Source organism: Salmo trutta, chromosome 4 (genome assembly GCF_901001165.1).
Source record: "Salmo trutta chromosome 4, fSalTru1.1, whole genome shotgun sequence".
Classification (NCBI taxonomy): Eukaryota; Metazoa; Chordata; class Actinopteri; order Salmoniformes; family Salmonidae; genus Salmo; species Salmo trutta.
The window spans coordinates 13669779-13692152 of record NC_042960.1 but is presented as its reverse complement, the minus strand read 5'-3'; the positions used below and the strand labels follow the sequence as shown (position 1 = coordinate 13692152).

The 22374-nt window shown below is 42.6% G+C and overlaps 1 protein-coding gene across 1 annotated transcript in view; it reads left to right on the top strand.

The window, feature by feature from the left end:
• The window catches only part of LOC115191034 (uncharacterized), a gene marked incomplete at its 3' end in the record, with an annotated part of 43395 nt that overhangs the window by 6616 nt on the left and 14405 nt on the right, over positions 1–22374 (top strand). The window lies entirely within an intron of this gene.

Here is a 22374-nt window from a genome sequence, read left to right as displayed (position 1 = left end):
TGTGAAGAGGCACCAGACTGTTCACACCAAGGAGAGGCCCTTCAAGTGCAAAGTATGTTACAAGAGCTTCTCCTTCCTGACTAACCTGACCAGACATAGGAGTGTCCCCAACAGGGAGAAATCGTAGCAGTGTGGCTTGAGATGTACACAGGGGATATCTGGCAACCATTCTTTATCTGACATATTATTAGTTATCACGTGAAGTGTCTTAGGCAGGGCATACAATTAATACCAGCCAAATGCAGGTAGATTTAGGTATTGGCAGGTAAGAATGTCTATTTCACTAGCCATGTGGGCGGGTGGTCAATTTGCAGGGATCTACATTCAGCATTACATTCTCATTTGCAAATAAAAATAAGTAAAAAATCAAGTATGAGCACATGTGAGTTGCTTTATTTTACATTTAAGTCATTTAGCAGACGCTCTTATCCAGAGCGACTTACAAATTGGTGCATTCACCTTATGACCTTATGATATCCAGTGGATTTATAGCAGAAAAATGCTGCAGTGGCTGTTTTCAAAGTACTTCTGTCGTTTTGTTTCATATCTGCTAATCGCTAAAAGAAAGGAGAATCTATATCCCACCTCGTGATGCAACACTGCCTGGCTGGGGAGCTTTGGGCACTGTTCTGATAGATTCATTTTTGGAGGCGCTGCACACAGGCATAAAAGTTTGTCTAATTTACTATAAAGTCAACGAAGTGAGACTTTGTCCTTGAGTTCCGTTTTTTTGTTCACAATGTAAATAACCATGTGGCTTGTTTTTCAATGTTCGTTTTGAGTCTGCTGCTTTAACTGATAGCGAAGAGATGCTGTCAACTACTACTAAATCACAGACACCCGTGACACCACTCGAGTGGCCCTGTTACCACGGTAACCTCCCTAAAGTGCCATTCTGATATTTTGGTTAAGACTCGGGTCACAAAAAATGAAATGAAATAACTCACTAATACATTTTTTTGTATTAGAATCATTAAGCATGATCATCTGTTCTTTTGTGTTTGTTGATGTAATTATGGCGAAAAAATATTTTGCCTGATAAAAATCTGAGTGGCTGGTGGACCAAAAAGTTAACTTTAAGCCCTGGTCTTGGGGTAAGAGGGTAATTGACCACATACCCTTTGTTAACTTCTCATTTAAAAACAGGTTTGTGTAAATACCTGTGTTTTAGAGAGACAGTAAACCTAGGCTAAAACAAGGACAGTTTAATATTTACCTTATTCAGGTGATGTAGATGGAATAAAGTAATTATATTTTCTACTCTATTCTTACCAACACACTGTTTTGTCCAAAAGAATGGGAAAAGGAGAAAAATTGTTGTGGAAAATATATCTCGTTTTTATTTATTATGGACCCCATTAGCTGCTGCCAAGGCATCGGCTACTCTTCCTGAGGTCCAGCAAAATTAAGGCAGTTATACAATTTTGAAAGCATTACAATGCATTTCACAACACATTAAGTGTGTACCCTCAGGCCACTACCTTATTACCACATATCTACAACACAAAATCCATGTCTACATGTGTGTATAGTGCGTATGTTATCATGTGTCTCTTCACATTCCCGCTGTTCCATAAGGTGTATTCTTATCAGATTTTACTGCTTGCATGTGTTACTTGATGTGGAATAGAGATCCATGTAGCCATGGCTCTATGTAGTGCTGTGCACCTCCCATAGTCTGTTCTTGACTTGGGGATTGTGAAGAGACCTCTGGTGGCACGTCTTGTGGGGTATGCATGGGTGTCTGAGCTGTGTGCTAGTAGTTTAAACAGACCGCTTGGGAGAGCACGTGATGCCACGGAGCTGAGCAGAGGTTAACAAACCGAGCTCTTCAAAGTTAACCTATTATTACCTAAATAACAACGTTGAAACAATATTCTAACATTGGCTGATAAACTGTTCTTAAGTACTTACCTTCCCAAAGAGCCATGGACCTCCGGCCAAGAGGCAAGAAGGATGACCAAAACTTTGTTGAATCCCAAGATAATGATAATTCCACAGCTTGCAAGATTAGCATTAGCCCTCATAACTCAGATGACTGTTGCTCTCAGCAGCCTCCCCCAAGTCTTCCGGCATGCTTGCTACTCTCCTCTGGGAAATTCAAGATGGTAACAAAGGTCTTTCACTGAAAATTCACAAGAAATCAGCTGAACTCCGGTGGTGAGTTTTATTACATTTACAGGAGAGTATATCTTGGTTTTGTCAATATCCACTGGGTGAAGCAAATTAGTAGGCTTAGGCTCATTGCCTTTTCCCCCATTTATGTTTCTCCTCTTCTCCTGAAAAGAGACTCAAGCAGTCCTTATTGTTGACAGTAAATATTCAGCCGTCACTGTCTATTCACAACGTTTGTTTTCAACATAGAGAGCTCGTAGGTTTTAGTTTACGCCAAAGTTTAGCTAGTAAGAGCAAGATGGAAAGCGAGCGACAACGTATCTCTACAAGTGTATTCATGTTTGATTGTTGGGATTGTGGTTTTAGTCCGATATTCAGGGTGGGTGGGTTTTATTTATATATTTTTTTTCTTCTATGTTTAATGTCGTTTCCTTCCTAAAGAGAGACACAGTTTGAACACTGAAGTGACCTAAAATTGAAGCATCACCTGACAATTTACATATTAGGGATTACCATTCAGTTATATATTTGAAACCCAACCCATGCTTAATCCACTAAAATATGTCACATTCAACGTAAAAGGTATTAACAGCCTGGTTAATAGGAAAAGAGTGTACATACCGTAAGAAAATAAACGCTGACGTTGTGTTTTTAGAAGAAACATCTTACACAATAAATGAAAGATGGGTAGGACAAGTTTTTGCGTCGCCTTTTAACTCCAAAGCAGGAAGAGGAACTGCAAGTAAACACATCCCCTTCTGTGTCAGCAACACCATGTCTGATCCCTCGGGCAGGGTTGTTTTGGTGCAGGGGCATATGTATTCGGAGTCTATTGAATATTTATGCTCCTGACTTCGATGACCGTATGTTTATTCAGAATGTCTTCCTTCAGGTTGCTCAAGCACCACCAGGATGGCTACTGGCTGGAGGAGGTTTTAATTTTTGGTTTAGATACAGTTCTTGATAGGTCCTCTGATAAACCCTCCCCTCTTATCAAAGCTGCCAAGCTTACCTGGTCATTCATGAAGGATCTCAATTTACTAGACATCTGGAGATCGATGCACCCACAGGATAGGGACTATTGTTTTTATTCACACCCACACAACACACACAACTTTTTGCTATCAACCCAACTGTTTCATAGTGTTAGATACCGATTATCTCCCCAGATTGCTTAGTGACCATTCTCCTCTGGTATTATCAATCTCCATTCCCACCAAGGTAAATGGAGCATATAGATGAAGACTATAATTCTACACTCCTGAAGTTTGTGCATTCATCAAAGAGCAGAACAATATTTTTACTTTGACAAACAAACCCTCCGCTCCTGACAGTTTGTCTTTGGGACGCATTGAAAGCCTATCTGAGGGGACAGATCATTTCCTGCACTAAAGGGTCGAAGAGAAAACGGGAACTGAATGTCCTTTTATCTGAAATCTCAGCACTAGAGGGAACCTACCAAAGAGGCCTGACTAAAGATCTATACAGGTTTTTGGCAAATAAAAAAACTTAAATATAATACTCTGAACACATATCAAGCTGAGGGCCATCACTGAATCAAAACAGTGTTACTACGAGCTTGGAGGGAAAGCACACCAAGTATTGGCATGGCAGAGGAAAGTAAGAGGACAATTAATGCAATAGGAACTCTTACTAACGAGATATTTCAACCCTACTGAAATTAATGATACTTTTAAGAAAAATTGCGAGGACCTCTACACTTCCCAATCAAGCTATGATCTATCAGAGATCGACTCTTTTCTCTCCTCTCTCAACATCCCATGCCTGTCAGAGGAAGACAGAGAGAGCCTGAGTGAAAAGTTCTCAGTCCGAATTGTTGGAGGCCATTAAATATTTACCTTCTATTAAATCTCCTGGGGAGGATGGCTTCCCTCCAGAGTTCTATAAAGAATTTAGGGAGCTGTTGGTCCCCTACCTTATGGAGGTACTTAAAAAGCCGGGGAGGACAACTGCTTTCCAGAGCCTTTCTCTCAATCTGTGATTACAGTAATTCACAAGAAAGGGACAAACCCGCTAATGTGACGCCTCATAAAGACCAATCTCTCTCCTTAATACAGATTGTAAACTGGTCACCAAGATGGTATCTAAGAGACGGGAGTCATGTCTTCCCCTGTTGGTCAACCCAGATCAAACTGGCTTCATAATTAATAGATTGTCTTCCAATAATCTCAGAAGGTTTTTTTGATAATTCACCCTGCAAACAAAAATACCTACTGTCGTAGTCTTCCTCAACGCCGAAAATGCTTTTGATAGGGTCGAATGGCCATATCTCTTTCGCGTCTTGGAAAAGTTTGGTTTCCTCCATTCCACTTGGCAGTGTTCAAAACCACATCGTTTCTGGCAGGGGGTATTGATAAGGGAATTTATATGTTTAAAGTAATGATAAGAGAATGACATTAAGAGTAATGACTAAAGTATTTCACCCTAATAGTTACAGAAGCTTAGACAATGTTTAGACATAATACTAGAATATTGTGAGACAGTGGGAACATTGTGTTTGTGTGTGATAAAGAGGAACTGACAACAGACATGTTTTGGTACTGTGAGACCAAAGACAGGAGATAAAGTTCCTCCACCCAGGGAGGAACAGATGCGCTTGTAGACTTGTAGGCACTTGTAGGAGTTATATAAAAGGCTGTGCGCATTATATGATTTTTAGAACGTTCTCGTGAATAAAGAACCAACCTTTTGCAGAAGCTGAGTCTTTGCATAATTATTATTAAATCCAGGGTCTTACAAACCTCGGGGATTGGTCAAAGCTTAAATAATTGTTAGTTATATTCATTGGGACTGAAAATTCTCTTGACAGCTATGCGATACCATATCCTCAATCCATGGGGCTGTATTCCCTTTCGACCCTGAGGTCTGTCTATTGGGTAACTTTACTTATTCCAATCTTAGGCAAAGCCATACTATAAAGCTAACAGAATATTGCTAGCGATTGCTAAGAAACCAGTTGCAATGTGGCTATCGGAAGTTAACAGTTGTATCCCACTGAAGAAAATGACAATGCTTGAGGAATAAGTTGGAGACATTTTACAGAATTTTGCAACCTTTTATTGATTATATGGAGAATCTCACATCACATCACATTGATTGCATCTCTGTATAATCCTCACGTAATGTTTCACACTTCATGTATAATATGTAGCCTGCGGCAGGTGACCATATGATCCCATGTCTCATTTTAATTTTATTACGATTATGATTTATTTTTATTGCACTTACATTCTTGTCTGTCGTCTTGAAAGGTTGTCACCTTGTTATATTGTTGTCTAATTCTCATTTTTGTTTTGAATGTTCTTAAATGGAAAATGCAACAAACAAAAAATAAAACAACTGACCACTTGGTGCAATCAACATGTCAATACTTCTCACAAATACAAGTAGTGATGAAGTCAATCTCTACTTTGAGCGAGGAGAGATTGACATGCATGTTATTAATGTTACCTCTTAGTGTACATTTAAGGGCCAGCTGTGCTGCCCTGTCCTGGGCCAGTTGTAACTTTTGTGGCACCTGACCACACGACTAGGCAATAGTCCAGGTGTGACAACTAGGACCTGCCTTGTTGATAGCGTTGTTAAGAAGGCAGAGCAGCCCTTTATTATGGACAGACCTCTCCCCATCTTATCTACTGTTGCATCAATATGTTTTAACCATTACAGTTTACAATCCAGGGTTACTCCAAGCAGTTTTTTCTCCTCAACTTGCTAAATTTCCACATTATTCGCTTGTCATTGTTGAGACAACAATACTTTTTTCATCCCTTCCACACTCACTTTACGGAAATCAAAATTACAATGCTTGTCTTTCACCATTTGGTCAGTTATGCATGAATGTGTAGGTTCAGAATTTGTGGTTGGCATGTCATGCCTAAATTTACTAATCTTGCCGATGAACAAATAAATAAAGTAGTTGGCGATATCAGAGGGTTTTCTGATGAATGAGCCATCTGATTGAATGAATGATGGAGCCGAGTTTGCCTTTTTGTCCAAAAATGTCATTTAAGGCGCTCCAAAGCTTTTTACAATCATTCTTTGTTTCATTGTACAGTTTCTTCTTTTTGTTCAGTTTAGTCACATGATTTCTCAATTTACAGTATGTTTGCCAGGCAGACTTATTTGCCATTCCTTTTGCCTCATCCCTCTCAACCATACCATTTTTCAATTCCATATCAATCTACAGGGATTTGACCATTTTTACAGTCCTTCTCTTATTAGTAACTGGAATAAGCAATTTAATATATGTCAAATGCAGCTTCTGGTTGCTCCTCATTACATAGAAAAATGCTCTAACTGAAGTCGGAAGTTTACATACACCTTAGCAAAATACATTTAAACTCAGTTTTTTTCACAATTTCTGACATTTAATCCTAGTAAGAATTCCCTGTCTTAGGTTAGTTAGGATCACCACTTTATTTTAAGAATGTGAAATGTCAGAATAATAGTAGAGAGAATTATTTATTTAATCACATTCCCAGTGGGTCAGAAATGTACATGCATTCAATTAGAATTTGGTAGCATTGCCTTTAAATTGTTTAACTTGGGTCAAATGTTTTGGGTAGCCTTCCACAAGCTTACCACAATAACTTTGGTGAATTTTAGCCCAATCCTCCTGACAGAGCTGGTGTAACTGAGTCAGGTTTGTTGGCCTCCTTGCTCGCACACACTTTAACAGTTCTGCTCACACATTTTCTATAGGATTGAGGTCAGGGCTTTGTGATGGCCACTCCAATACCTTGACTTTGTTGTCCTTAAGCCATTTTGACACAACTTTGGAAGTATGCTTGGGGTCATTGTCCATTTGGAAGACCCATTTGTGACCAAGCTTTAACTTCCTGACTGATGTCTTGAGATGTTGCTTCAATATATTCTCAATTTTCCTGCCTCATGATGCCATCTATTTTGTGAAGTGCACCAGCTCCTCCTGCAGCAAAGCACCCCCGCAACATGATGCTGCCACCCCCGTGCTTCACGGTTGGGATGGTGTTCTTCGGCTTGCAAGCCTCCCCCTTTTTCCCCCAAACATAACGTTGGTCATTATGGCCAAACAGTTCTATTTTTGTTTCATCAGACCAGAGTACATTTCTCCAAAAAGTACGATCTTTGTCCCCATGTGCAGTTGCAAACCATAGTACGGCTTTTTTATGGTGGTTTTGGAGCAGTGGTTTCTTCCTTGCTGAGTGGCCTTTCAGGTTATGTCGATATAGGACTCGTTTTACTGTGGATATAGATACTTTTGTACCGGTTTCCTCCAGCATCTTCACAAGGTCCTTTGCTGCTGTTCTGGGATTGATTTGCACTTTTCACACCAAAGTACGCTCATCTCTAGGAGACAGAACGTGTCTCCTTCCTGAACGGTATGACGGCTGTGTGGTCTCATGGTGTTTATACTTGCATACTATTGTTTGTACAGATGAACGTGGTACCTTCAGGCGTTTCGCAATTGCTCCCAAGGATGAACCAGACTTGTAGAGATCTACAATTCTTTTGAGGTCTTGGCTGATTTCTTTTGATTTTCCCATGATGTCAAGCAAAGAGGCACTGAGTTTGAAGGTAGGCCTTGAAATACATCCACAGGTACACCTCCAATTGACTCAAATGATGTCAATTAGCCTATCAGAAGCTTCTAAAGCCATGACATCATTTTCTGGAATTTTCCAAGTTGTTTAAAGGCACAGTCAACTTAGTGTATGTAAACTTCTGACCCACTGGAATTGTGATACAGTGAAAATCTGTCTGTAAAGAATTGTTGGAAAAATTACTTGTGTCATGCACAAAGTAGATGTCCTAACCGACTTGCCAAAACCATAGTTTGTTAACAAGACATTTGTGGAGTGGTTGAAAAACGAGCTCTGGACTGGGGACCGTCGCCGGAAGCTCTGGACTGGGGACCGTCACTGGAAGCTGTGGAACGGGAAGGCGCACCGGAGGCCTGATGCGTGGGGCCGGCACAGGTGTCACGGGACTGGTGACACACACCTCAGGGTGAGTGCGAGGAGCAGGCACAGAACACACCGGACTGGGAAGGCGCACTGGAGGCCCTAGTGCGTGGAGCCGGCACAGGTGGCGCCAGACTGGTGACACGCACTTCAGGGAGAGTGCGAGGAACAGGCACAGGATGCACCGGACTGGGGACACGCACTTCAGGGAGAGTGCGAGGAGCAGGCACAGGACGTACCGGACTGGAGAGGCGCACTTGAGGCCAGAAGCGTGGAACCGGCACAGGTTGCACCAGACTGCTAACCGGATCCTCTGGTCGGATGTTGAGCAGGACACACTCGCACAACATCACTCTCATCTCACTCTCTCCCAACTTTGCCATTGCCTCCCTGACAGTCTGTGGCTCTTCCCTCTGCTCAGTCGCCAGCTCCATGTCCCCCCCCCCCCCCCCCAAAAAAAACTTGGTGTTTTCCTTGGGCTTTCCTTGGGGGGGGTTTTCCCTTGGGTTTTCCTTAGCCGCGAACCCTGTCGTCATCGCTGTCCTCCATTATCTCCCTCCGATGTCCAGACATCCTTCACCTGGTGAATACGCTGCTTGGTTTTGGTTTGATGGGATATTCTGTCACGTTCGTTGGAATAATTGGACCAAGGTGCAGCGCGATATGGTTTCCACATATTTAATATTAGAAACGCACAAAACAACAAACAACGAACCATAACTAAGAGGTGCTACGTGCACTATCTCAAAACAATATCCCATAAAACACAGGTGGAAAAAAATGTGTCTTAAATATGATCCCCAAATAGAGACAACGATAACCAGCTGCCTCTAATTGGGAACCATGTCAAGCAAACCAACCTAGAAATATGAAAACTAGAATACCCACATAGAAATAATAAACTAGAATACAACAAACATCCATATACTAAATCAAATCACATCAAATGTATTTATATAGCCCTTATTACATCAGCTGATATCACAAAGTGCTGTACAGAAACCCAGCCTAAAACCCCAAACAGCAAGCAATGCAGGTGTAGAAGCACGGTGGCTAGGAAAAACTCCCTAGAAAGGCCAAGACCTAGGAAGAAACCTAGAGAGGAACCAGGCTATGAGGGGTGGCCAGTCCTCTTCTGGCTGTGCCGGGTGGAGATTATAACAGCACATGGCCAAGATTTTCAAATGTTCATAAATGACCAGCATGGTCAAATAATAATAATAATCACAGTAGTTGTTGAGGGTGCAACAAGTCAGTAACACAAGAGTAAGTGTCAGTTGGCTTTTTCAGAGAGTTGAAAACAGCAGGTCTGGGACAGGTAGCACGTCCGGTGAATAGGTCAGGGTTCCAGCAGGTCAGGGTTCCAGCAGGTCTGGGACAACAGGTCTGGGACAACAGGTCTGGGACAACAGGTCTGGGACAACAGGTCTGGGACAACAGGTCTGGGACAACAGGTCTGGGACAACAGGTCTGGGACAACAGGTCTGGGACAACAGGTCTGGGACAGGTAGCACGTCCGGTGAACAGGTCAGGGTTCCATAGCTGCAGGCAGAACAGTTGGAACTGGAGCAGCAGCACGGCCAGGTGAACTGGGGACAGCAAGGAGTCATCAAGCCAGGTAGTCCTGAGGCATGGTCCTAGGGCTCAGGTCCTCCGAGAGAGAGAAAGAAAGAAAGAAAGAGAAAGAGAGAATTAGAGAGAGCATATTTAAATTCACACAGGACACCGGAAAAGACAAGAGAAATACTCCAGATGTGACAGACTGACCCTAGCCCCCCGACACATAAACTACTGCAGCATAAATACTGGAGGCTGAGACAGGAGGGGTCAGGAGACACTGTGGCCCCATCCGATGAAACCCCCGGACAGGGCCAAACAGGTAGGATATAACCCCACCCACTTTGCCAAAGCACAGCCTCCACACCACTGGAGGGATATCTCCAACCACCAACATACCATCCCGGGACAAGGCCGAGTATAGCCCACAAAGATCTCCGCCACGGCACAGCCCAAGGGGGGGCGCCAACCCAGACAGGAAGACCACGTCAGTGACTCAACCCACTCAAGTAACGCACCCCTCCCAGGGACGGCATGGAAGAACACCAGTAAGCCAGTGACTCAGCCCCCGTAATAGGGGTAGAGGCAGAGAATCCCAGTGGAAAGAGGGGAAACCGGCCAGGCAGAGACAGCAAGGGCGGTTCGTTGCTCCAGCCTTTCCGTTCACCTTCACACCCCTGGGCCAGACTACACTTAATCATAGGACCTACTGAAGAGATGTGTCTTCAGTAAAGACTTAAAGGTTGAGACTGAGTCTGCGTCTCTCACATGGGTAGGCAGACTATTCCATAAAAATGGAGCTCTATAGGAGAAAGCCCTGCCTCCAGCTGTTTGCTTCGAAATTCTAGGAACAATTAGGAGGCCCGCGTCTTGTGACCGTAGCGTACGTGTAGGTATGTACGGCAGGACCAAATCGGAAAGATAGGTAGGAGCAAGCCCATGTAATGCTTTGTAGGTTAGCAGCAAAACCTTAATCAGCCCTTGCCTTAACAGGAAGCCAGTGTAGGGAGGCTAGCACCTGAGTAATAAGATCACATTTTTTGGTTCTAGTCAGGATTCTAGCAGCCGTATTTAGCACTAACTGAAGTTTATTTAGTGCTTTATCTGGGTAGCCGGAAAGTAGAGCATTGCAGTAGTCCAACCTAAAAGTAACAAAGAAATGGATTAATTTTTCTGTGTCATTTTTGGACAGAAAGTTTCTGATTTTTGCAATGATACGTAGATGGAAAAAAGCTGTCTTTGAAACAGTCTTGATATGTTCTTCAAAAGAGAGATCAGGGTCCAGAGTAACGCCGAGGTCCTTCACAGTTTTATTTGAGACGACTGTACAACCATCCAGATTAATTGTCAGATTCAACAGAAGATCTCTTTGTTTCTTGGGACCTAGAACAAGCATCTCTGTTTTGTCCGAGTTTAAGAGTAGAAAGTTTGCAGCCATCCACTTCCTTATGTCTGAGACACAGGCTTCTAGCGAGGGCAATTTTGGGGCTTCACCATGTTTCATTGAAATGTACAGCTGTGTGTCATCTGCATAGCAGATACCGAGATGTGAAATCACCCCCTAGTCACGCCCTGACCTACTATACCATAGAGAAACAATGGTTCTCTATGGTCAGGGCGTGACAGGGACTATCATTTTTTTTCCCCAAACAGGACAATGACCTAAAACACACCTCCATGCTGTGTAAGGGCTATTTGACCAAGGAGGAGATTGATGGAGTGCTGCATCAGATGACCTGGGCACCACAACCACCCGACCTCAACCCAATTGAGATGGTTTGATATGAGTTGGACCACAGAGTGAAGGAAAAGCAGCCAACAAGTGCTCAGCATATGTGGGAACTCCTTCAAAACTGTTGGAAAAGCATTCCAGGTGAAGCTGGTTGAGAGAATGCCAAGAGTGTGCAAAGTTGTCGAGGCAAAGGGTGGCTACTTTGAAGAATCTCAAATATAAAATATACACTGCTCAAAAAAATAAAGGGAACACTTAAACAACACAATGTAACTCCAAGTCAATCACACTTCTGTGAAATCAAACTGTCCACTTAGGAAGCAACACTGATTGTCAATAAATGTCACATGCTGTTGTGCAAATGGAATAGACAACAGGTGGAAATTATTGGCAATTAGCAAGACACACCCAATAAAGGAGTGGTTCTGCAGGTGGGGACCACAGGCCACTTCTCAGTTCCTATGCTTCCTGGCTGATGTTTTGGTCACTTTTGAATGCTGGCGGTGCTTTCACTCTAGTGGTAGCATGTGACGGAGTCTACAACCCACACAAGTGGCTCAGGTAGTGCAGCTCATCCAGGATGGCACATCAATGCGAGCTGTGGCAAGAAGGTTTGCTGTGTCTGTCAGCGTAGTGTCCAGAGCATGGAGGCGCTACCAGGAGACAGGCCAGTACATCAGGAGACGTGGAGGAGGCCGTAGGAGGGCAACAACCCAGCAGCAGGACCGCTACCTCCGCCTTTGTGCAAGGAGGAGCAGGAGGAGCACTGCCAGAGCCCTGCAAAATGACCTCCAGCAGGCCACAAATGTGCATGTGTCTGCTCAAACGGTCAGAAACAGACTCCATGAGGGTGGTATGAGGGCCCGACGTCCACAGGTGGGGGTTGTGCTTACAGCCCAACACCTTGCAGGACGTTTGGCATTTGCCAGAGAACACCAAGATTGGCAAATTCGCCACTGGCGCCCTGTGCTCTTCACAGATGAAAGCAGGTTCACACTGAGCACGTGACAAAGTCTGGAGACGCCGTGGAGAACGTTCTGCTGCCTGCAACATCCTCCAGCATGACCGGTTTGGCGGTGGGTCAGTCATGGTGTGGGGGTGGCATTTCTTTGGGGGGCCGCACAGCCCTCCATGTGCTCGCCAGAGGTAGCCTGACTGCCATTAGGTACCGAGATGAGATCCTCAGACCCCTTGTGAGACCATATGCTGGTGCGGTTGGCCCTGGGTTCCTCCTAAGACAATGCTAGACCTCATGTGGCTGGAGTGTGTCAGCAGTTCCTGCAAGAGGAAGGCATTGATGCTATGGACTGGCCCGCCCGTTCCCCAGACCTGAATCCAATTGAGCACATCTGGGACATCATGTCTCACTCCATCCACCAACGCCACGTTGCACCACAGACTGTCCAGGAGTTGGCGGATGCTTTAGTCCAGGTCTGGGAGGAGATCCCTCAGGAGACCATCCGCCACCTCATCAGGAGCATTCCCAGGCGTTGTAGGGAGGTCATACAGGCACGTGGAGGCCACACACACTACTGAGCCTCATTTTGACTTGTTTTAAGGACATTACATCAAAGTTGGATCAGCCTGTAGTGTGGTTTTCCACTTTAATTTTGAGTGTGACTCCAAATCCAGACCTCCATGGGTTGATAAATTGGATTTCCATTGATTATTTTTGTGTGATTTTGTTGTCAGCACATTCAACTATGTAAAGAAAAAAGTATTTAATAAGATTATTTCTTTCATTCAGATCTAGGATGTGTTGTTTAAGTGTTCCCTTTATTTTTTTGAGCAGTATATTTTGATTTGTTTAACACTTTTTTTTCGTTTCTACATGATTCCATGTGTTATTTCATAGGTTTGATGTCTTCACTATTATTATACAATGTAGAACATTGAATGAGTAGGTGTGTCCAAACTTTTGACTGGTACTGCATACTGAACAAAAACATAAACACAACATGTAAAGTTATGTTTCATGAGCTGACGCACAAAAAGATTTTGTGCACAAATTTGTTTACAACTCGTTTGCCAAGGTAATCCAGCCACCTGACAGGTGTGGCAGATCAAGAAGCTGATTAAAAAGCATGATCATTACACAAGTGCACATTGTGCTAGGGACAATAAAATGTGTTTTGTCACACAACACAATGCCATAGATGTCTCATGTTGAGGGAGCATGCAATTGACATGCTGACTGCAGGAATGTCCACCAGAGCTGTGAATTTCCAAATGAAATTCGGTGGAATTCTTAAAAATAAAAATATTGAAACATTTAAGAAGTTTAACTTTTTAGATTAAACTATACTAAATATATTCATATCACTAAATAATTGATTCAAACGCTGTTTTGCAATGACTGTTACAGTCGCCTCAACAGCACTCTGTCAGATGCTAAGCTTATGGTCGCAGCGGTGTGTAGAATGGAGATACCGAGATGTGAAGTGGGCAGGAGGGCATGGGCCAAAGGAATATGTAGTATTGGTGGGAAAAGAAACGGTCAATTGTGGGGGTGCCCATGTTGCTGGGAATCAGAAGTGCCTGGTGCAAGAAAGACTGGTTGAGGTTGCCAGGGTCAAAGTAGAACAGAAGGTGTTATATGTTGAAGCAGTGAAGAGTGTAGAGGATGATGGGTCAAGGGTGAGTAGTAGGCCTAGGCCAATACAGAGTGATATGAATTTGTGCTTCAGTAAGGTTGTCTTCTTAGCATTCGTTGCCACGGTTATCAACTGTACCACAGAATTGGAACATAAAAAAATAGATGCTGTGGTGGAAACTGCATTGAAATACTTGGGTGTACTATGTTTTACAGCAGAACAGTTAGGTGTGTTGAATAAGAATCCCTCTTGTCCTCCCAGGCTGTTGGCCTGGTGTAGGATCAGTTAGGGTCAAAGTAGTGGAATGGGATTTAGATTTTTTAAAAATTAAATAAATATAGGTGTAGGGTTAGTTGGTGGTGCAATGTTTTCCTTTTTATTTTTTGTATCACAAAATGTTAGGTGATCGACCACACCCTACCGCACAGTAGGTGGCGGGATGCACAAACAAAATATGTGAACGCCATGACACCAAAGAATAAGAAGTAAACGGACATGAACCGTGACAAAGGACAGTTTCCACGTTAGTGTTTTTAGTCGTTATTTAGACGTTTATTAACACACTGGAAATCAAAATATGACTAATTTAACTGCGTTCGCGTTGAAGACAGGACTTATCTAGGTAACGATAGCTAGCTGCTAACGTTAACTAACTGTAACGTTATGATTTTTCACACTCAAATAGCCTCCATCATGGAGGTACTAGCGAGTGCAGCCGTGGCAGATATATGTAAACTTGTAGACGACGACTATGCAGTATTTCGTTTGGAAATAACTCAAAGCCGCAAAGAAAACAGGGCATTAAGGAAGAAACTACAGCAACTGGAACTGAAGGTGGCACGGGAACGCGCAGAGAGGACAATGCAACAGCGCGTCGTCGCCAGTCGTCCCAGAAGTGTCAAGATCCTCGACCAATACAGAGGAATGGCAAGAGGTACTTTTATCATTAGGCCGAGACTACTCCCCTCTGCGCATGTGTGACTTTAGAGGCGTTAACCAGAAATGGGTCTTGGTCAGTTTTTGGATCGTATGCAATAATTCCCCTAATTACTTAGCCATCTTGCAAAGACAATCATATTCTAAACATATTATTGATTTACTGCATTTCCTATTATTTACTCATTGAAAATATGATGCATGCAATATAAATCGATCAATACATAGTATGTCAATAAGTTATGCAAAGTGTTACCTTAAATCCTTGCCAATTCTTGACAGTATCAAAACGGTCAATAGTGTGTACAATATAGCATTGAGACTTGACAGTACTTAACCACCTCTTTTCCCCCAATCACTTTCTCAGGTGAAGGACATCTCATTGGAGGACACAGGAGCTTTGTGAAGCCAGCGGGACACAATACATGGAACGATGACCAACCAATCACTGTTGATGAGGGGACTGGAACCTCAACCCAGCATGTTATCGTGATAGAGGTTAGTGTAATAGTATTACATCAAAATTACAGTACATCAAATGTGGCCAATTTATTTCAGAAAGGCTCCCCTCAGCCACTCACTTGCTTACGTGTACATACATATTATTCTGCCATAGTTGAGCTTGTGAGACTTCCTTACGACATTGTTATCCAATTCAACTCATGTGCAGGTAATAACTTCCTCTCTTCTTGTGTCAGTCTGCAGATGCAAAGGCTGCAGGCCCTGGGGTCAAGCAGGAGAGGACTGAAGGAGAGGAGGACCCCCGGCACAGCAGAGAAATTCAGTCTGGTGCAGCTGTAGCCATGGAGGACCCCGCCACCACCCCAGCACAGCCCAGCTCCCGACGCAGCATCTCGGAGGTCAGTGGAACGCTGAACACCGTCCTTAAGTCAGAGACAGACACCAAGATTTTAACTGTAACACAAAGGCTTTTACACACAGGATCTGACGACAGGTCAGACCCAGAGAGACTGGGACTGGGTAGACTGGGCTGTCCTCCTGCCCCCGGCTCAGAGTATTTACTTCACGGTAATCGAAGCCTGGTTAATTCCCATCAGGACTCAGGTGACACGTTAGAAACTGGCAATTATCTATCTTGTTCTTACGCTACAGAGATGGACCCTGGTAACATATCCTTGGGTTTAGAGAGACAGGCTGATCCATCTAGAGGGGACTGGAACCGGTACAGTAGTAGTGTACACTCTGAAGGGGGCCTAGATAAGAATGGGGAAGGTCTGGTCATAGATGAAGTGACTGTGAAAGTGGAGGGTGACTTTCCTCCCACATGGAATGCAGCTGTTCACCTAAGAGATGGACTCTCACAGGGCAGCGATTTCTTAGATTACAGTTTAGAGACAAATCTTACTGTCCCGACCCACTCCCCTTTACACGCACTCAGGGATCGCGACCCAGTGTCCACGTCGATGGCACCTTCCGATTTACAAGGCCGCATCCTTTTCAATCAGGTATTGAACTCAAACGACAGGGCTAGAGTCCAGACTCAGGGAGGGGGAGCCACATCAGGCAATAGTAAAGAGAAACGGTTCCTCTGCATGTTCTGTAACAAAGGTTTCAGCTGCACCCAAAAGGTAGAGATCCACCAGAGGATCCACACAGGGGTAAAACCCTTTAGCTGTACCCAGTGTCACATGCGCTTTGCACAGGCTGGCCACCTGAAGAGGCACCAGAGGGTCCACACAGGGGTGAAACCCTTCAGCTGTACCCAGTGTCAAATGTGCTTTGCCCAGGCTGGTGACCTGAAGAGGCACCAGAGGGTCCACACAGGGGAGAAACCATTCTGCTGCCAGCTGTGTGAGAAGAGGTTCTCCCGCCAGCACCAGCTGAAGATCCACCTGAAGATCCACACGGGAGAGAGGCCATTCTCCTGAAGGCATATATAGATTTCCGTGTTGAATATTGCTGGGTAGAATATTGCATCCAGACATTGTGTGATATTTAGACACACACACGGAATCATATAGTAACCCAAAAGTGGCAAACATCTAAATAGCTGCCCTTTGCCTTGATGACAGCTTTGCACACTCTTGGCATTCCTTCAACCAGCTTCACCTAGAATGCTTTTCCAATAGTCTTGAAGGACTTCCCACATATGCTGAGCTCTTGTTGGCTGCTTTTCCTTCACTCTGCGGTCCAACTCATCCCAAACCATCTCAATTGGGTAGAGGTCAGGTGATTGTGGAGGCCAGGTCATCTGATGCAGCACTCCATCACTCTCCTCCTTGGTCAAATAGCCCTTACACAGCCTGGAGGTGTGTTGGGTCATTGTCCTGTTGAAAAATAAATGATAGTCCCACTAAGCGCAAACCAGATGGGATGGAGTATCGTAGCAGAATGCTGTGGTAGCCATGCTGGTTAAGGGTGCTTTGAATTCTAAATAAATCACTGACAGTGTCACCAGCAAAGCACCCCCACACCATCACACCACCACCTCCATGCTTCACAGTGGGAACTACACATGCGGAGATCATCCATTCACCGACTCTGCGTCTCACAAAGACACGGCGGTTGGAACCAAAAATCTCAAATTTGGACTCATCAGACCAAAGGACAGATTTCCACCAGTCTAATGTCCATTGCTCGTGTTTCTTGGCCCAAGCAAGTCTTCTTATTGGTGTCCTTTAGAAGTGGTTTCTTTGCAACAAATTGACCATGAAGGCCTGATTCACTCAGTCTCCTCTGAACAGTTGATGTTGAAATGTGTCTGTTACTTGAACTCTGTGAAGCATTTATTTGGGCTGCAATTTCTGAGGCTGGTAACTAATGAACTTATCCTCTGCAACAGAGGTAACTCTGAGTCTTGACGAAAACTTTCAAAATTCTTGACATTTTCCGGATTGACTGACCTTCGTGTTTTAAAGTAATGATGGACTGTCGTTTCTCTTTGCTTATTCTTACCATAATATGGACTTGGTCTTTTACCAAATAGGGCTATCTTCTGTATACCACCCCTACCATGTCACAACACAACTGATTGGCTCAAACACATTAAGGAAAGACATTTTACAAATGAACTTTTAACAAGCACACCTGTTAATTGAAAAGCATTCCAGGTGACTACATCATGAAGCTGGTTGAGAGAATGCCAAGAGTGTGCAAAGCTGTCAAAGGAGGTGGCTACTCTGAAGAATCTCAAACACAAAATATATTTTGATTTGTTTAACACTTTTTTGGGTTACTACATGATTCCATATGTGGTGTTTCATAGTTTTGATGTCTTCACTATTATTCTACAATGTAGAAAGTAGTAAAAATAAAGAAAAACCCTGGAATGAGTAGGTGTGTCCAAACTTTTGACTGGTACTGTATATATATCTCACACACATCCACGTGTGTGTGTATATTTATGTTGTATTATACAGGGCGCATTTGAAAAAGAGACCTAGGTCTCAATATGTCTTCCCTGTAAAAACAAAAGGTTAAATAAAAAATAAAATACTGACACCACGTACAGAAAATTGGTTCCCGCTTTAAATGACTTTCAGCTTATAAAGGCTTCATAAACACAACATAAATGTGCTACAAATCTATTACCCTATGTCATGCTTTATAAAGGGTTCATAAATGTGACATAACCCACTAACGTGTGCTTAATAAAGGCCTTAAATCATATTATATTGAGGCTTCACAAAGCATTTATAACCCTGTCATGTATCTTGCTAGTGCATTGTAATGGCAGGATATTGGGTTCGATTCCCGAGACCATCCATATGTAAAAATGTATTCATATGCATGACTAAGTCGCTTTGGATGAAAGCATCTGCTAAATTTTACATATTATATTTCACTAAAATATTTCTAGAATGGCCCAACCTCTTTCCCTCTTGGGTGCATAGTCAATATTGGACCGGACCTCAACTTCCCCCAAAATGCTATGCTTCAGGATGACACACACTACTTTTTTAGTGTTGCTGACAAGACACTAATGATGTGATGAGTTCGCATATCAAATGCCCATTTGTGCTTCCACTGGACAGCGAAAAACAAAGTTAATTACAATAAATTTGAGTTTGTAGTAAAGTGGTGAGTTAGATTAAATACTGTAGCTACTACCTAAATCGTTATTTCAAATAATTTGTGACTTCACAGCAATTGCTACCTAAACGACATTTAGCCAGCTAGAAGACTCAGCTAAATACAAATCCCCTAGATACAGCCACATCATGAGATTTGTAAATGAAAGAGTAATATAATAATACAAATTGAATGGAGTTTCCCATCTTCCCATTTAGAGTTTCTGGTGGAGAACAGAAATTCCCTTATCCAGGATATGTGACAAAGACATTTCCTAACAAATCTGCTCACTTTCTTTGTTACTTTTATGGTTGGAACCAACAAGCAGTCCCTCCAACAGGAAGAGAGGCAAGAACCATTTGTCTGCCAGCTCACTGACAAGCTACACTTCACATCCCTGTTCAATGTAATTGCATTACTAGACTGTTTGAAACTTAAGTTTAAACATGTCTTTAATGTTTATTTGTTTTAGCTGTTAGTGATAATTCCCTAAGTGTTAATACATGTGTTTACATCATTAAGCCTTTATGTATGTGTTATAAATTACCAAAAGAGTCTGACTTTAAATTAAGTACACAGCATGCGATATAGTCTTTATGGATGTGTTATGAATGACTGAATGTATCTCACTTAAAACTAAGTATTACAAGACACTACATAAGTGTCAATAAGTAGGTTTACATTCTGCTGATTTTATGAAGGTTATCTCATGAGCCACAGGTTGTTTGGTGTGAGAGGAATTTAAAATGGGTTGATGGACCTGCAAAGTTTGTGTGTGTGTCAGAACCAAGAAGATGTGGAGGAGTCCAACCTGAGACTACTGCTCCCATGCTGGAGACCAGGGCTTGATTACAACCTGTTACAATGTTGCCAACATTTTGTGACGGATCTTTCAGTGGGGGAGTGGGTGAATGTGTGAAAGACCTGACTGGGCCCAGCACCGCGTGGTATGGCTCATTTTTGTTGTGTGCAAATTTCTGTATTGAGGAACATGTAACTTGGTTCCAGAAGAAAGACACTTAAAATGTCTTTATGTTGGTGGGGGGGGGGGGGCGTTGTCAAGGTAAGTGTTTCTTGGTGTAACGTTGTCTCCAGGCTATTGCACATACTATATCAACCATTCAAAGATCGCCTTAGTGGGAGTGACCATAGAATTCTATAGGAGTGACCTTACTGAGTATAAAGTTTGTCATCATCACTAAACAGTCAGTCATAATTATGGCTAAACCCTGCCCATTTCCAGAATAGATTTTCTTAAAATGTGATTTTAAACCTAACTAATGAAGGCCAAGTTTGATGCGTTGGTCCACCAGACCTTCCACACATTAGGGCAGAAGTGTCTGGGAACGAGATTAGGTGTAACATGACATCACATTAGAGCGTATGCCATCCTTCAGCACAACATGTCACCCTTCATAAAGCACATGTTTATATCATATTTGACATAGTGGGTTGTGACACATTTGACATTGATTGTCACACAGTTATGCCACATTTTTTAACCCTTTATAAAGAATGACATATGGTTACAGATGCTTTTTTAACATGTAGTGCTTATGAAGGCTTTAAGAAGCCTTTATAAACTGATCATTTAAAGCCGGACCAAAAATTGTGTAATATGTATGTCCAATATGAAAAACAATATTGGATTTAAGCTGATTGGCCTCAAAATGAGCAGCAAATTCCTCTGGGGGTAAACTCCTGTGGATTTGAAACTAAAGTGCCAAAATGATCCCCCTTTAAATGCATACAGAAAATGATGTAAGGTGCAATAAATTATAGGAGTACACACACAAAAAACATTGACCATTTAGGATTGAAAACATAAAAAAATACAATCAAAATATATTTTAGTAATACTTTTAATTATTGGTTGTATGATAACTAGTATAAAATAAACATTTCTGCAATTTCCGTCATTTTCGCACTAATTATTAATTTACAAAGTAACAGGAAGAGACTGTTATTCTGAAGGATTCCAAAAATCTGTGACCTGGAAGTATTTAGCTAGTTAATCTTGTCTGCTTCACAGTGGTCAAAATAACGTCCACATTAACGTTTTTAGTGTTGTGATTTAGACGATTGTTAACACCCTGGAACTTAAAATGACATATTTAACTGCACCGTATCACATACTTATCCCAGGTCATCTTTAATTCGCGTTGGCGACAAGGCGTGGTTGATAGATGTTATCTAGATAACGCTAGCTAGCTGCTAACAATGGCTAACTGTATGGTTTTTCACACTCAAATAGCCTCCATCATGGAGGTGCTAGCAAATGCAGCCGTGGCAGAGATCTGTAAACTCGTAGACGACGACTATGCAGTGTTTCGTTTGGAAATAACTCAAAGCCAGAAAGAAAACAGGGCATTGCGGAGGAAACTACTGGAACTGAAGGTGGCACGGGAGCGCGCAGAGAGGACAATGCGAGAGCGCGTCCTCGCCAGTCGTCCCAGTAGTGTCAAGATCCTCGACCGATACAGAGGAATGGCAAGAGGTACATTTTGAAGGAGGACGAAGGTGCGCTGCCTGTCGCCCATAGTATATAGCACAGTGCCTAGTTCCCCTCTGCACTTGCTACAGATTGTAACACCAGATAATGAATGTGATTTAACCAAACCTTTTTGGACCATTAACTAACCTCACCTGGTATTGGCGACTCTATCTTCGTCCTCGATTTGTGGAAAAAGGAGTCTAATGAAATGTCTGTGTTCCGTTGCAGGGGGTCCGTTTTATTTTAAAAACGGAACATTTTCCAAATTCAAATCAAATTTTTGGTCCATTAAGTAACCGAGACAGGTGTCTGTCATCATGATAGGTGAGTCCACCCCAAACTGTCTGTCTCAATCAATGGTGGAGTTAATTTTGCTTGGCCAGTTCCCCTGGTAAGTGGAGATTCATTTAAGGACCAATGGAAAGGTCCCAAACTCCGCTGGATCATTCAAAACGAGCTCTACCAGTGAGAAGATTTGAAAAAGACAGGATTGAACATTGTTGGATTAGTTTATGGACCCCAAAAATTATTTTAATAAACGGAGCCTTTTCTAAATTCAAACGGACCCCCTGCAACTGGACAGACATTTTATGAGACTCCTGTTTCCACGAATTGAGGATGAAGATGGTATCTGCCAATACCTAGTTAGTTTAAAAATCTCAAGCTACGTTTTGTATAGCCACACCTGTAACTACTAGTACAATAGATACCAAATGTTTTTGTTAAATCACATTATCCGGTGTTAGTCTGTAGCTCCCCTGCACATGTGTTCAGGTGTTTTATCCAAAATTGGATCTTGGTCATTTTTTGGATAGTATGCATTAATTCCCCTAATTACTTAGCTATCTAGCACAAAGACACTATCATATTCTACCAGATTCTTGATTTACTGCATTTCTTATTATTTGCTAAATAAAAACAATGTGATGCATGGAACATAATACATCAATC